At 38.9% G+C, this 12683-nt stretch overlaps 1 protein-coding gene across 4 annotated transcripts in view; it reads left to right on the top strand.

The window, feature by feature from the left end:
• The window catches only part of Chd6 (chromodomain helicase DNA binding protein 6), a 190622-nt gene that overhangs the window by 154616 nt on the left and 23323 nt on the right, over positions 1-12683 (top strand). The window lies entirely within an intron of this gene.

Below are 12683 nucleotides of genomic sequence, written 5' to 3'. Positions count from 1 at the left end.
TTGAAGATTTTCTTTTTTTTTTCCTAAAAGTTTTACAGTGTTACATTTAAGTCTATGATTCATTTTAGGTTAATTTTTTTTTTTTTTTTTTTTTTTTTGGTGGTGGTGGTACTAGGGTTTGAACTCAGGGCCTTGCACTTGCTAGGCAAGCACTCTACCACTTGAGCCATGCTCCCAGCCCTTTTTGGTTATTTTTCCAAATAGGGTCTCACATTTATGTCCAGGCCAGCCTGGATCACAATCTTATTTATGCTTTCTGTGTGACTGGAATAACAGGCACATGCCACCAGGCCCAATTTTTTTAATTAGTTGAGATAGGGTCTTACAAATGTTATGCTTGAATGATCTTGAACCACAACCCCCTCTACCTCTACCTCCTGAGCCTAGTTTTTTTAGGTTAATTTTCATATCAATGAAGATAATTATATCAAGATTCTTTTTTTTTGAGACAAGATCTCTGTGTAACCCAGGCTAGCCTCAAACTTAAGAGCCTCATGCCTGAGCTTCTAGAGTGCTGGAATTACATTGCATGCTACCTTGTCCAGCTGAAGGTTTTTTGTTAGTTTTTTTAAAACCTAGTCATGTCCCATCACTCTAGAACCATTTGTTTAAAATGCTGTCTTTCCTCCACTAACTTGCTTTTGTGTCTTTAGTGAGAAAAATCATTTTTGGCATATTTGTGTTGCTCTATTTCTGGATTCTCTGTTTTACCCATTAATCTACTTATTTCTTCCTTTGCCAGAAGTAGTCTGGATTGCTGTAGCTATGTAATAAGTCTTAAAAATGGAAAGACTTGTTCCTCTCACTTTATTCTTTTTTAAATTGTTTTAGCTTTTCTTGTTCCTTTGCCTTTCCATGTAAATTTTAGCATAAAATTTTCTGTGTTTGTAGAAACTTTTGCTGCAATTTTGATAGGAATTTCATTAAATCCTCACATTACTTTGAGGAGAATTGACATCGTGAGGAAATTGACAATTACCGTATTGAGTTTTCTCTATATTGCCTCTTACCATACATCTCTCTATTTCAATCTGTTACTACTTTTTTTTTTTTTTTTTTTGTCTTTTTTAGAGGTGTAGTACTGGAGTTTGAACTCAAGACTTCACATTTACTAGGCAGGTGCTATACCACTTGAGTCATTCCTTCAGCCCTTTTTGTTTTGGTTATCTTTCAAATAGGGATAGTGTGCCTCATTTATGCCCAGGCCAGCATGTACCATGATTCTCATGTTTACTCTTCCCTTGTAGCTGAGATGACAGGCCCATGCAACCAAGCCCAGCTTTTACTGGTTGAGATTGGATCTCAAAAACTTTTTGCCTAGAATGGCCTCAAACCACATTCCTCCTGATTCCTACCTCCCAAGTAACAAACACCCCTAATCCTAGAAAAATAAGCAAAAGCCCCCAGCTTTTTTTCTTTCATCAACATTTTGCAGTTTTCACCATGCATGTCCTATCCATTTCAACATTTCATTTTCTTTGAAGTGATTATAAGCAGTATTGTATTTTTAACTTCACTGTCCCCATGTTCATTGCTACACAGAAATATAATTGGTATTTTATGTTTATCTAATATTCTGAAACCTCGTTGGACCACTTTTCAGTTCTAGGAGCTTTAGGAGCTTTTTCCACAGGCTTCTTTGGATTCTACTTGTCAACAACCACGTCATCTGCAAATAGGGACAGTTGTCTCCCTCTGCCCCCATTATTACACTGGTAAAAACCTCTAACCCTGTTTTGAATGAGAGTGGTGGTATAGGTATCCCTTGCCTAGTTCCAATACTAGGAGAGAGACATTTATTTACTCTTTTACCATTAAGAATAGTGTTAGCTGTAGATTTTTAATTTCTTATATCAAAGATGAGGATGTTCCCCTGTGTTTTCTGAGTTTTTATATGAAATAGGAGAAAAGGGGAGAAACATTTCCTGCTTCCCAGGAAATGGGAGTAGACTCCTCTTAGGGTCTTTTGTTTTGTTTTCTGAAAATATCTTAATATCGCCTCCTTTCCTACAGGATATTTTCACTGGATATTGGATTCTGGGTTGAATCCTTCAGCTCTTGAGAAATGTTATGCTTCTTCTTTTTGGCCTCCGTGGGTTTTGATAAGAAATCAGCAAACATTCAAATTGTTTTTCCCTTACAGATAAAATATCTTTCCTCTTCTTACCACTTGCTTTCTTTTTTAGCTTTTAGGAAGTTTTTAGCATGGGTTTCTTTAGGCTTATCCTATTTGGAATTTACTTACCTTCTTAAATCTATAGGTTAATGTCTTTTGCTACGTTTGGGGTATTTTCAGACATAATTTCTCAAAGGACTATTTCCAGCCATTTTCTAATCCCTTTTGAAGACACAAATGAGATGAATATTAGGTCATTTGTTATAGTCCTATAGGTCACTGAGGCTTAATTTTCTTTTCTAATCAATTTCTTCTATTGTTCACATTGGGTGCTTTATGTTACTCTGTTTTCAAGTTTACTGAGTATTTTTTCTTTCTCTTCTACTCTGCTCTTAATTTTCTCTTGAGAATTCTTTTCTGTTTCCTTCTTCCTCCATTCTGCTTTTCAAATCTAAAATTTCCTTTTACTTTTGTTGCTTTGCTAGAACTTGCTTGACAAGCATATTCTGAATTAAGTTGATGACTTAAATTTTTGTGTTGAATAATTAATACCATCTTGATGTTAGCATCTGTTGTCTTTTTTTTTTCCTTCAGTTTGACGTCTTTCTGGGCCTTGATACTGATTTTTTTTTATTGAAACCTAGATATTTTGTGGTATTATGTTGTAAGACTCTAGATCTTCCTTAAACTTTATATTATAGCTGACTTCCCTTGACACTTCTCTGTCAAGGGAACAGGGGTTAGGGGCCACTGTGTTTCTCTGAGGTGGGAGTAGACCTTCGTGTTCTTTGTCTGCTTCCGCTGACCCCTGAGGGGATGTTTCTACATGCTGTTGGGTTCCCACATGGTCTTTGCTGACGCTGTGGGTGTGGGTAGATGGCCTCGCTACTGTCTATCAGGGATGAAGCCCTAGCTCCCCACTTAGTTTTTCCTGACACTACCCCAGCAGGAGATTTTGTATCCTGTTACTACCTGAAGGAGAAGCCTAGGCTTCCCACATAGCCTTTCCTGACATAGGTGGGGTGAGCCAGTTTTTTTCTGTGCTGTTGGACTATAGCAAAATAGTTATTGTCTCAACAGTTATGTTCCCACCCTTCTTTTCTCCTGGTCCTTTGCTAAAGAGAACATGATTTGGGGTGGGGAAGACCTTTTTTTTAATCTGTACACTCTGTCATTTCCATGTAGTTGGTAAAGGCCCATCATTTGTCCTGCCTTCTCTTCGCTTTTCAAATTTTTCTTATATTTATTTTGTATTTAGTGTTTAGGGGTTTTAGTTGAACCTAGAGTGAGGAATAGGGAAATGTTCATATCCCAGAAGCAGAAGTCTTCATTGCATTTTTAAATGAGTTTCTAGTACTTTGCATGAGCAGGCTGAAACCTCACCCAGCACCATTTGACCAAATCTTCTCTTGCTGTGAGCAGTAGAACAGATATATGCTGTAGAATGCCATGTATTTTGAATACCAGAGGTGAGCATACATAGCATTGTCCCCAGTTAACTCCATTGCCAAGGTCACCTCTTTGCTCCTGACCACCACCCAAAAGCAATCAGTTCTTTCTATTCCATTCTTTGGTTCTAACTTACAGAATGTGTAATATTTACTTAGGCTTCTGTCAGCTTTGATTCCTGTAGCAGTAACAATGACACCACTTTCCCAAAGTGGGAATAATTATTTTTCAAGGACTTGTTTCGCTATATTCCCAAGGTATTGAGCAGTAGATTGAAGTGAATCAGCATGAAGCCTCAGACCTTGAACCTTGAGGAAGTTGGGTTCTGATTTTGGCAGTTAAAATCCAAGTTCTGCCATTTTATTCCCAAGCTTTTATCATTAGTAATTTTGTCTGGAATTTGGGGTGTGTTTTCCCATAGAAATAAGTCAAGCACCAAAGAAATGAAACTGACACTTTACGTGGAACTTTACTGATTCTAAAGCACTTTTTCCATTTGTTTAAGTTCATTCTCACCTCAGGGATGTTAAATAAGCATATCACATTTTTTTGTTCTCCTCATTTGACAGCTGAGAAAACTTTAGGCCCTGGAAGTTAAAGGACTACCAAATTTTCACGACTGCATGACAGTTAAGACTCAAAATTCTGCAGATATTTTACTATTCTTTTTTTCTAGTCAAGTATTCTTTTCATAATCGAGAAAATAGAAAGTATTTCAGATGAACATATGTGGCCCTTCCCCTTCTGCAGCACCTCTTATGAAAAAGCATCCATCAGACCTACTGTAGGCTAGGCCTAGGTCTGAAAGCTGTTCACATTGAAGTCCCACATGCATAACTGGCCAATCAGTACGGTACTGAAGGGATTGTGGCAGCATCAATAGGAGATAATTTTATTTTCCTTATAAGAACTTTTTTGGAACTGTTATATGTTCATTTGTGAAATTAATGCCCATACTCTTCAAATCCTTAAAACCTGGGCAAGAGAATATAATTAAAAGCTGGTTAGAATTGGGAGTGGCTTCTCCCAGATTTTGAGGTGAACAGATTATAAACATCTGAGCTAGGCCTGCTGCTTCACCCTGCTTCCCTTTTGCCTTCTGCACTGAAGATACTGGTTGGGCATTTCCTTCTCAGGCAGAGTTAAAGAAGTGCAAAGTCTTGTGTAAAAGGCTTCTTGACCAGGGCAGTTAAACAGACCTCTAGACATAGAAAGAGAACCTTTTAATGGAATGGCAGAATCTTCGTGCCTAAGGAGCCCGAACACACAACTAAGCATTCTCTCAGCATGCCATTCCCTCTACAGCATCACTGTCATTCCAAGTCCATGGGGGTAAAAGAGGAAATGCCTTCTCATCTCTTTAAATCTTTTTTCAGGTGAAATATCTCTAGTTCTTCTGTATTTCTTCATATAATGTCATTTCTAGACCCCTTGCTACTCTCATCCCTTCCAGAGCACACAGTAGTTCTTTTAAGTTGTGATATTGATAATCATATAATGTTAGGGCTAGAAGGGATTTTTGGGGTGATCCAGTCTCCTCCTCCTCCTTCCCCTTCTCTGTTTTAATACCAGTAGCACTTTTGACCAGAAACAATTACCATCTATAAGATTTCAGTGAATTCAGTAAACCTAGAAACATTCTAATACAGGGTTGAGTTTATTTGGGTTTGGAATGGTGTGGCACCTAGAACTATATGCAAAATCTTTATCAAACCTTTATGTATAAATCAATAAATAATAAAATAAAATGTATATATTTGTAAGGAAAGTAACATCTGTATTAACAGAAATAAGAATAAGTAGTAGTATAGCTTTCATTAATACTGTTATGTTTTAATAAGATTATTTGTCTCTACAGTGCCATTATTCCTCCTATAGGTGACTGTGCTGGGTCTCAGGTGCTGTCCAAAACAGAAGGAGAATGAATATAAGGATGAAGTCATGGCCAGGGGGAAGTCAGAAAAACCTTGGAGAGAAATTTTATGCCTAAAATGATCAGATCCCATTGAAGGAAACTTTAGTTAGGAGCTAAACAAGTATTCATTTCTTGTGAGTTGAGAATTAATGGTTCTCTGAACTCACATATGTTTGTAGAGTACATTCACACTTAACAAAGCATGTTTCCCTTTCAGGCATTATTCTTACCTCCTTTGTAGAGAAGAGAGAGTTCAAATAGTAGTCAACTACAAAAAAGTCATACAGCCAGAGGACACAAGCAATGTATCTCCTGCTCACATATCTTTCAAAATCCTGAAGTCTCTCCATAATATCCTTGGATTTTGTTTCTGACATTTGATATATATTTACTTTCTACATGAAGTTTATGCAAAAGTAGGATGTTTGATTTTTCTGCAAAGCAAAAACCCCAGTGAGGTCTCTTTGACTTTGGCATCCTACATTTTATTACCTCTACACAGAGACCCCTGCATCCTTGTGGAAAACTCCTGTGCATCCTTCAATAACTAGCTGAAGAGTCACCTTTTTTATTTTTTTTTCCTTTTTCTTTTATTATTCATATGTGCATACAAGGCTTGGTTCATTTCTCCCCCCTGCCCCCACCCCCTCCCTTACCACCCACTCCGCCCCCTCCCTCTCCCCCCCACCTCAATACCCAGCAGAAACTATTTTGCCCTTATTTCTAATTTTCTTGTAGAGAGAGTATAAGCAATAATAGGAAGGAACAAGGGTTTTTGCTGGTTGAGATAAGGATAGCTATACAGGGCATTGACTCACTTTGATTTCCTGTGCGTGTGTTACCTTCTAGGTTAATTCTTTTTGATCTAACCTTTTCTGTAGTACCTGTTCCCCTTTTCCTATTGGCCTCAGTTGCTTTTAAGGTATCTGCTTTAGTTTCTCTGCGTTAAGGGCAACAAATGCTAGCTAGTTTTTAGGTGTCTTACCTATCCTCACCCCTCCCTTGTGTGCTCTCGCTTTTATCATGTACTCATAGTCCAAACCCCTTGTTGTGTTTGCTCTTGATCTAATGTCCACATATGAGGGAGAACATACAATTTTTGGTCTTTTGGGCCAGGCTAACCTCACTCAGAATGATGTTCTCCAATTCCATCCATTTACCAGCAAATGACAACATTTCATTCTTCTTCATGGCTGCATAGAATTCCATTGTGTATAGATACCACATTTTCTTAATCCATTCATCAGTGGTGGGGCATCTTGGCTGTTTCCATAACTTGGCTATTGTGAATAGTGCCACAATAAACATGGGTGTACAGGTGCCTCTGGAGTAACCTGTGTCACAGTCTTTTGGGTATATCCCCAAGAGTGGTATTGCTGGATCAAATGGTAGATTGATGTCTAGCTTTTTAAGTAGCCTCCAAATATTTTTCCAGAGTGGTTGTACTAGTTTACATTCCCACCAACAGTGTAAGAGGGTTCCTTTTTCCCCGCATCCTCGCCAACACCTGTTGTTGGTGGTGTTGCTGATGATGGCTATTCTAACAGGGGTGAGGTGGAATCTTAGCGTGGTTTTAATTTGCATTTCCTTTATTGCTAGAGATGGTGAGCGTTTTTTCATGTGTTTTCTGGCCATTTGAATTTCTTCTTTTGAGAAAGTTCTGTTTAGTTCACTTGCCCATTTCTTTATTGGTTCATTAGTTTTGGGAGAATTTAGTTTTTTAAGTTCCCTGTATATTCTGGTTATCAGTCCTTTGTCTGATGTATAGTTGGCAAATATTTTCTCCCACTCTGTGGGTGTTCTCTTCAGTTTAGAGACCATTTCTTTTGATGAACAGAAGCTTTTTAGCTTTATGAGGTCCCATTTATCTATGCTGTCTCTTAGTTGCTGTGCTGCTGGGGTTTCATTGAGAAAGTTCTTACCTATACCTACTAACTCCAGGGTATTTCCTACTCTTTCCTATATCAACTTAAGAGTTTGTGGTCTGATATTAAGATCCTTGATCCATTTTGAGTTAATCTTGGTATAGGGTGATATACATGGATCTAGTTTCAGTTTTTTGCAGACTGCTAACCAGTTTTCCCAGCAGTTTTTGTTGAAGAGGCTGTCTTTTCTCCATCGTATATTTTTAGCTCCTTTGTCAAAGACAAGTTGGTTATAGTTGTGTGACTTCATATCTGGGTCCTCTGTTCTGTTCCACTGGTCTTCATGTCTGTTTTTGTGCCAGTACCATGCTGTTTTTATTATTGTTGCTTTGTAATATAGTTTGAAGTCAGGTATTGTGATACCTCCTGCATTGTTCTTTTGACTGAGTATTGCCTTGGCCATTCGTGGCCTCTTGTGTTTCCATATAAATTTAACAGTAGATTTTTCAATCTCTTTAATGAATGTCATTGGAATTTTGATGGGAATTGCATTAAACATGTAGATTACTTTTGGGAGTATCGACATTTTTACTATGTTGATTCTACCAATCCATGAGCATGGGAGATCTCTCCACTTTCTATAGTCTTCCTCAATCTCTTTCTTCAGAAGTGTATAGTTTTCCTTGTAGAGGTCTTTCACATCTTTTGTTAGGTTTACACCTAGGTATTTGATTTTTTTTGAGGCTATTGTAAATGGAATTGTTTTCATACATTCTTTTTCAGTTTGCTCATTGTTAGTGTATAGAAATGCTAATGATTTTACTATGTTGATTTTATATCCTGCTACCTTGCTATAGCTATTGATGATGTCTAGAAGCTTCTGAGTAGAGTTTTTTGGGTCTTTAAGGTATAGGATCATGTCTTCTGCAAATAGGGATATTTTGACAGTTTCTTTACCTATTTGTATTCCTTTTATTCCTTCTTCTTGCCTAGTTGCTCTGGCTAGGAATTCCAGTACTGTGTTGAATAGGAGTGGAGATAGTGGGCCTCCTTGTCTGGTTCCTGATTTTAGAGGGAATGGTTTCAGTTTTTCTCCGTTAAGTATAATGCTGGCTGTAGGTTTGTCATATATAGCTTTTATAATGTTGCGGAACCTTCCTTCTATTCCTAGTTTTCTTAGAGCTTTTATCATGAAATGATGTTGGATCTTATCAAAGGCTTTTTCTGCATCTATTGAGATGATCAAGTGGTTTTTGTCTTTGCTTCTGTTAATGTGGTTTATTACGTTTATTGATTTTCGTATGTTGAACCACCCCTGCATCCCTGGGATGAAGCCTACTTGGTCGTGGTGAATAATCTTTTTGATGTGTTGCTGAATTCGGTTTGCCATTATTTTGTTGAGGATTTTTGCATCAATGTTCATTAAGGAGATTGACCTATAGTTCTCCTTTTTGGAGGTGTCTTTGCCTGGTTTTGGGATAAGTGTAATACTAGCTTCATAAAATGTGTTTGGCAGTTTTCCTTCCCTTTCTATTTCATGGAACAGTTTAAGGAGGGTTGGTATCAGTTCTTCTTTAGAGGTCTGATAGAATTCAGCAGAGAATCCATCTGGTCCTGGACTTTTCTTTTTGGGGAGACTCTTGATTGCTGCTTCAATTTCATTTTGTGTTACAGGTCTATTCAGGTGATTAATTTCCTCTTGGTTCAGTTTTGGATGATCATATGTATCTAGAAATCTGTCCATTTCTTTTAGATTTTCAAATTTATTTGAATATAGGTTCTCAGAGTAGTCTCTGATGTTTAATTAATAGTTCTTCGGTTTTTCCTTTAAATTACCATTTCATCTTCAAGTTCTGAGATTGTGTCTTCTGTTTGTTCTGTTCTGCTGGATTGGCCTTCCATTTTGTTTTGCAGTTCTATTTCGTTCTTTTTTCTGAGATTTTCCATATCCTGGCAGTTTTCCTCTTTAATGTTGTCTGTTTTTGTCCTTAGTTCATTTATCCGTTTATTCATTGTGTTCTCTCTTTCACTTTGGTGTTTATACAGTGCTTCTATGGTTTCCTTTATTTCTTCTTTTGCTTTTTCAAATTCTCTATTTTTGTTGTCTTGGAATTTCTTGAGTGTCTCCTGTACATTTTGGTTGACCCTATCCAGTATCATCTGTATAAAATTCTCATTGAGTGCCTGTAGTATGTCTTCTTTTAAATTATTCTTGTGGGCTTCATTGGGTCCTTTGGCATAGTTTATCTTCATTTTGTTGGAGTCTGGATCTGAGTTTCTGTTCTCTTCATTCCCCTCTGGTTCCTGTAGTAATTTTTTGCTGTGGGGAAACTGGTTTCCCTGTTTTTTCTGTCTTCCTGTCATTGTCTTTGGTGTTGTTACTGTCCCTGTACTGTGTGCAATTAAGTATTTTCTGGCTTGTAATAATAACAATGGTAATATTTAGAATGGAAGGGTGAGCTGAGATGGAAAGCAAGAAGTTAAAGAAAAGGGGAAAACAAATATACAGACAAGAGGGAGAAAGCAGAACAAGGTATCAGACAAGAAAGTTTCAAAGGTATAAACAGGGAGTGTTAGTGTACTAATTGACAGTAAGCTGAACAGACATTAGAGAGACAGAGAGAGGATTGAAAATCAAAGATTAAAAAATAAGTAAATGAAAGAAATATCTATATATAAAAATGAATTAAAATAAAATGGAAAATAGAAAATTAAAAAAAAAAAAAAAAACCAAAAAACTTCCGAGTTTATATGCAATGCAATTTCAGTCTTAATAATTTGGGTGTCCGTCTCAATCTCCAGTCCTGGAGTTGGTGCCTCAGATGTTGTTCTGTAGTTGTCTCATCAAAGGGGATGCATAAAGTAGAACAAAACTACACACTCACACACACAAAAAAAAAAAAAAAAAAAAGCCCCACCTAGTGTCCCAAGTTCAAATGCAATACAGTTTCAGTAAGTTTTTCGGCTTGCAGGTGTAATTCGGTTGTTCTCTCATCAAAGGTAGGGAGAAAAAGAAAAGAAAAGCGTCTGGAGACAGTTCTGAGAGTGGTATCTGCAGCTGTGGCTTGCCTGCCCGCTGCTGTCAGCCTGCTGTCAGCCTGCTGTTGCTGGAGGCGTTGTTTATGCAGATCTCTGGGATGAGCTTAGCACTCACCTGGCCCTGCAGGCTTTGTTTGCTCAGAGTTTTCCTGTGCAGGAGCCTCTGCTACAGGCTTTCCCCTTTCCAAGCACTGGGAAAGGTGACACTGCTCCCGTGTTGTCACGCCTGCGTGTTTATTTACAGTTCTTGTGGGAGGTGGGTCTTCCTCCCTCTCCTCTGAAGTTTTCCTCCCACTGCCACTTTCAGAAGCTTTCCTGCTCCTGCTTACTGGGCGGTGCTGCTGCTCCTGCTCCTGCTGGCGGCCATGTTTGTTTACAGTTCACGTGGGAAGTGGGTCTTTCCTCCTCTCCTGTGGTTTTCCTCCCTCCTCCACTCTTACAAGCTTCCCGGCTCCTGGTTGCTGGGCGCGCCCCCACTCCCGCCAGAGGCTCTCCGGCCGCCCGGCTTGTTTATTTACAGTCCCGGGAAGGATTCCCTTCCCCCAATCTTCAGCGCTCAGGGCGCCCCACCCTCTTTCCAGCGTGTCTTAACTGTTCTTATTGCTTATTACTCAGTTTCTCTTTTTTTTCCCCTGGTGGAGGTCAGTCTGTCCAGGGAGCTATACTGCTCTGGCCCAGGCTTGTCTGTGAGGCTACCGCAGTACCGCGAAGCTCACCTGGTCCGTGTCTTCCCAGTGGGTGCCGGCCACTGGCGGCCCCAGGGGCCCTCCTTGTTTCTCCTTTTAACGTGGAGTGGAGATTCTCTGTGCCGGCTGGAGGTGTTGCGGGGTCAAAGTTATGCCTTTTTCAGTGATTATGCCTGCAAAGTGTGTCTCCAGCGTCTCTCCAAGATTTCACTATAGGAGGCTCGCTTTCTGCTTCCTACCTCTAGCCGCCATCCTGGAAAATCCAGAGTCACCTTTTTTAGATGTCTTTCCTTCTACCTGGTTTGGGTCTGGCAGAGTTGGTAATTCTTGTTTTCCCACTGTGTTCCAGAGCATTTACCATACTGCATGGTCACAATTTATTTTTCCTCTCACAACCACCAGACAGAGCTCCAGAGAATATAGATTACATGAAAAACTATACGTAAAAGAAACTGATTGTTTGGCTAACCGTAGGAAGGCAGCCCATCACCTGTTACATTTGCTGTAGGATTTTGTAAGTCCATTGAATTCCCTGTGTCTGCAGGTCCTATCTGATCTGCACTGCCACTGCCACTGCCACCACCTCAGACATACATAGGGGAGGCAGTCAGGCCTGGAAGGGCAGCTACAAGCAACGGAAGATAGGCCTTCTAGTTTCAGATAAGAAAATAGAGCCCCCAACTCCAGGGTGGAAGTAACATGCGTGGAATTAAGTTACTTTTAGTTCCTGACAGTGCTTTGGAACCAGTGCAGTGTTTCTTCATCTACCAGCACAGTATTACACAGCTCATCAGTCAGTCCTGTGTTTGAATTCCATCTTTACCCCTTAGTAACTATTTGCAATCTTAGATGACATTATCAGCCTCCCCATTCCACAATTTTCTTATGAGTACAGTATCTGGCAACTTAACTGTACTCAGTAGAACTTGGTGATGTTATTGCTACAGTTTGATTATATTGTGAAGTCTTCCTTAGAGTGCATACTTTAGATAAAAGATTGAAATATTAAGTGATGGTCTAGTCACTTAATTGGATTGCTTGTCAGTATTTCCTCCATCCCAGCTACCATTTGATGGGCATTTAATTTGTACCAGCATTTGGTTAAACAGTTCACCTATTTATATTCATTTGCACCCCCCAATTCTCCTATGAAATAGACTTTATTATCTCCATTTTGCAAAAGAAGAAATAAGGTTGAAAGAGATGGACATACTAGGGTATGTTTTCCTCCATCTGTAAAATGGGAATAGTAATAGTTTCTACCCTCATGAGATAGTTCAGACAACTAAACAAGACAAACCATTTAAAGGGTTTTGCACAATGTTTAACACAGTTCTTGATAATATTAGTAGCTATTATCATCATTCTACATAAAAGTCAGAAAATGGACTCCTGTTCCTCCTTGCTTTCTCAGGATTTTTTCTTTCAGGTCCTTCATGGTTATTGGGTGCCTAAGAGAGTGTTTTGAATTTTAACTATTGCAGTTATGGGTATCTATCCATCCCCACTATATCAAGGTGCTGGTCTCCTGCCCAGGAGGCAGCAAACACTTTTGTAAAACACCAAATGGTAAATATCTTGGGCTAGGGAACTATACCTGCTCTCTTTCACAT

The sequence above is a fragment of the Castor canadensis genome, chromosome 5 (assembly GCF_047511655.1).
Source record: "Castor canadensis chromosome 5, mCasCan1.hap1v2, whole genome shotgun sequence".
Taxonomy (NCBI): domain Eukaryota; kingdom Metazoa; phylum Chordata; class Mammalia; order Rodentia; family Castoridae; genus Castor; species Castor canadensis.
The sequence above is the reverse complement of the archived record's forward strand: the minus strand, read 5'-3'. Positions and strand labels throughout refer to the sequence as shown.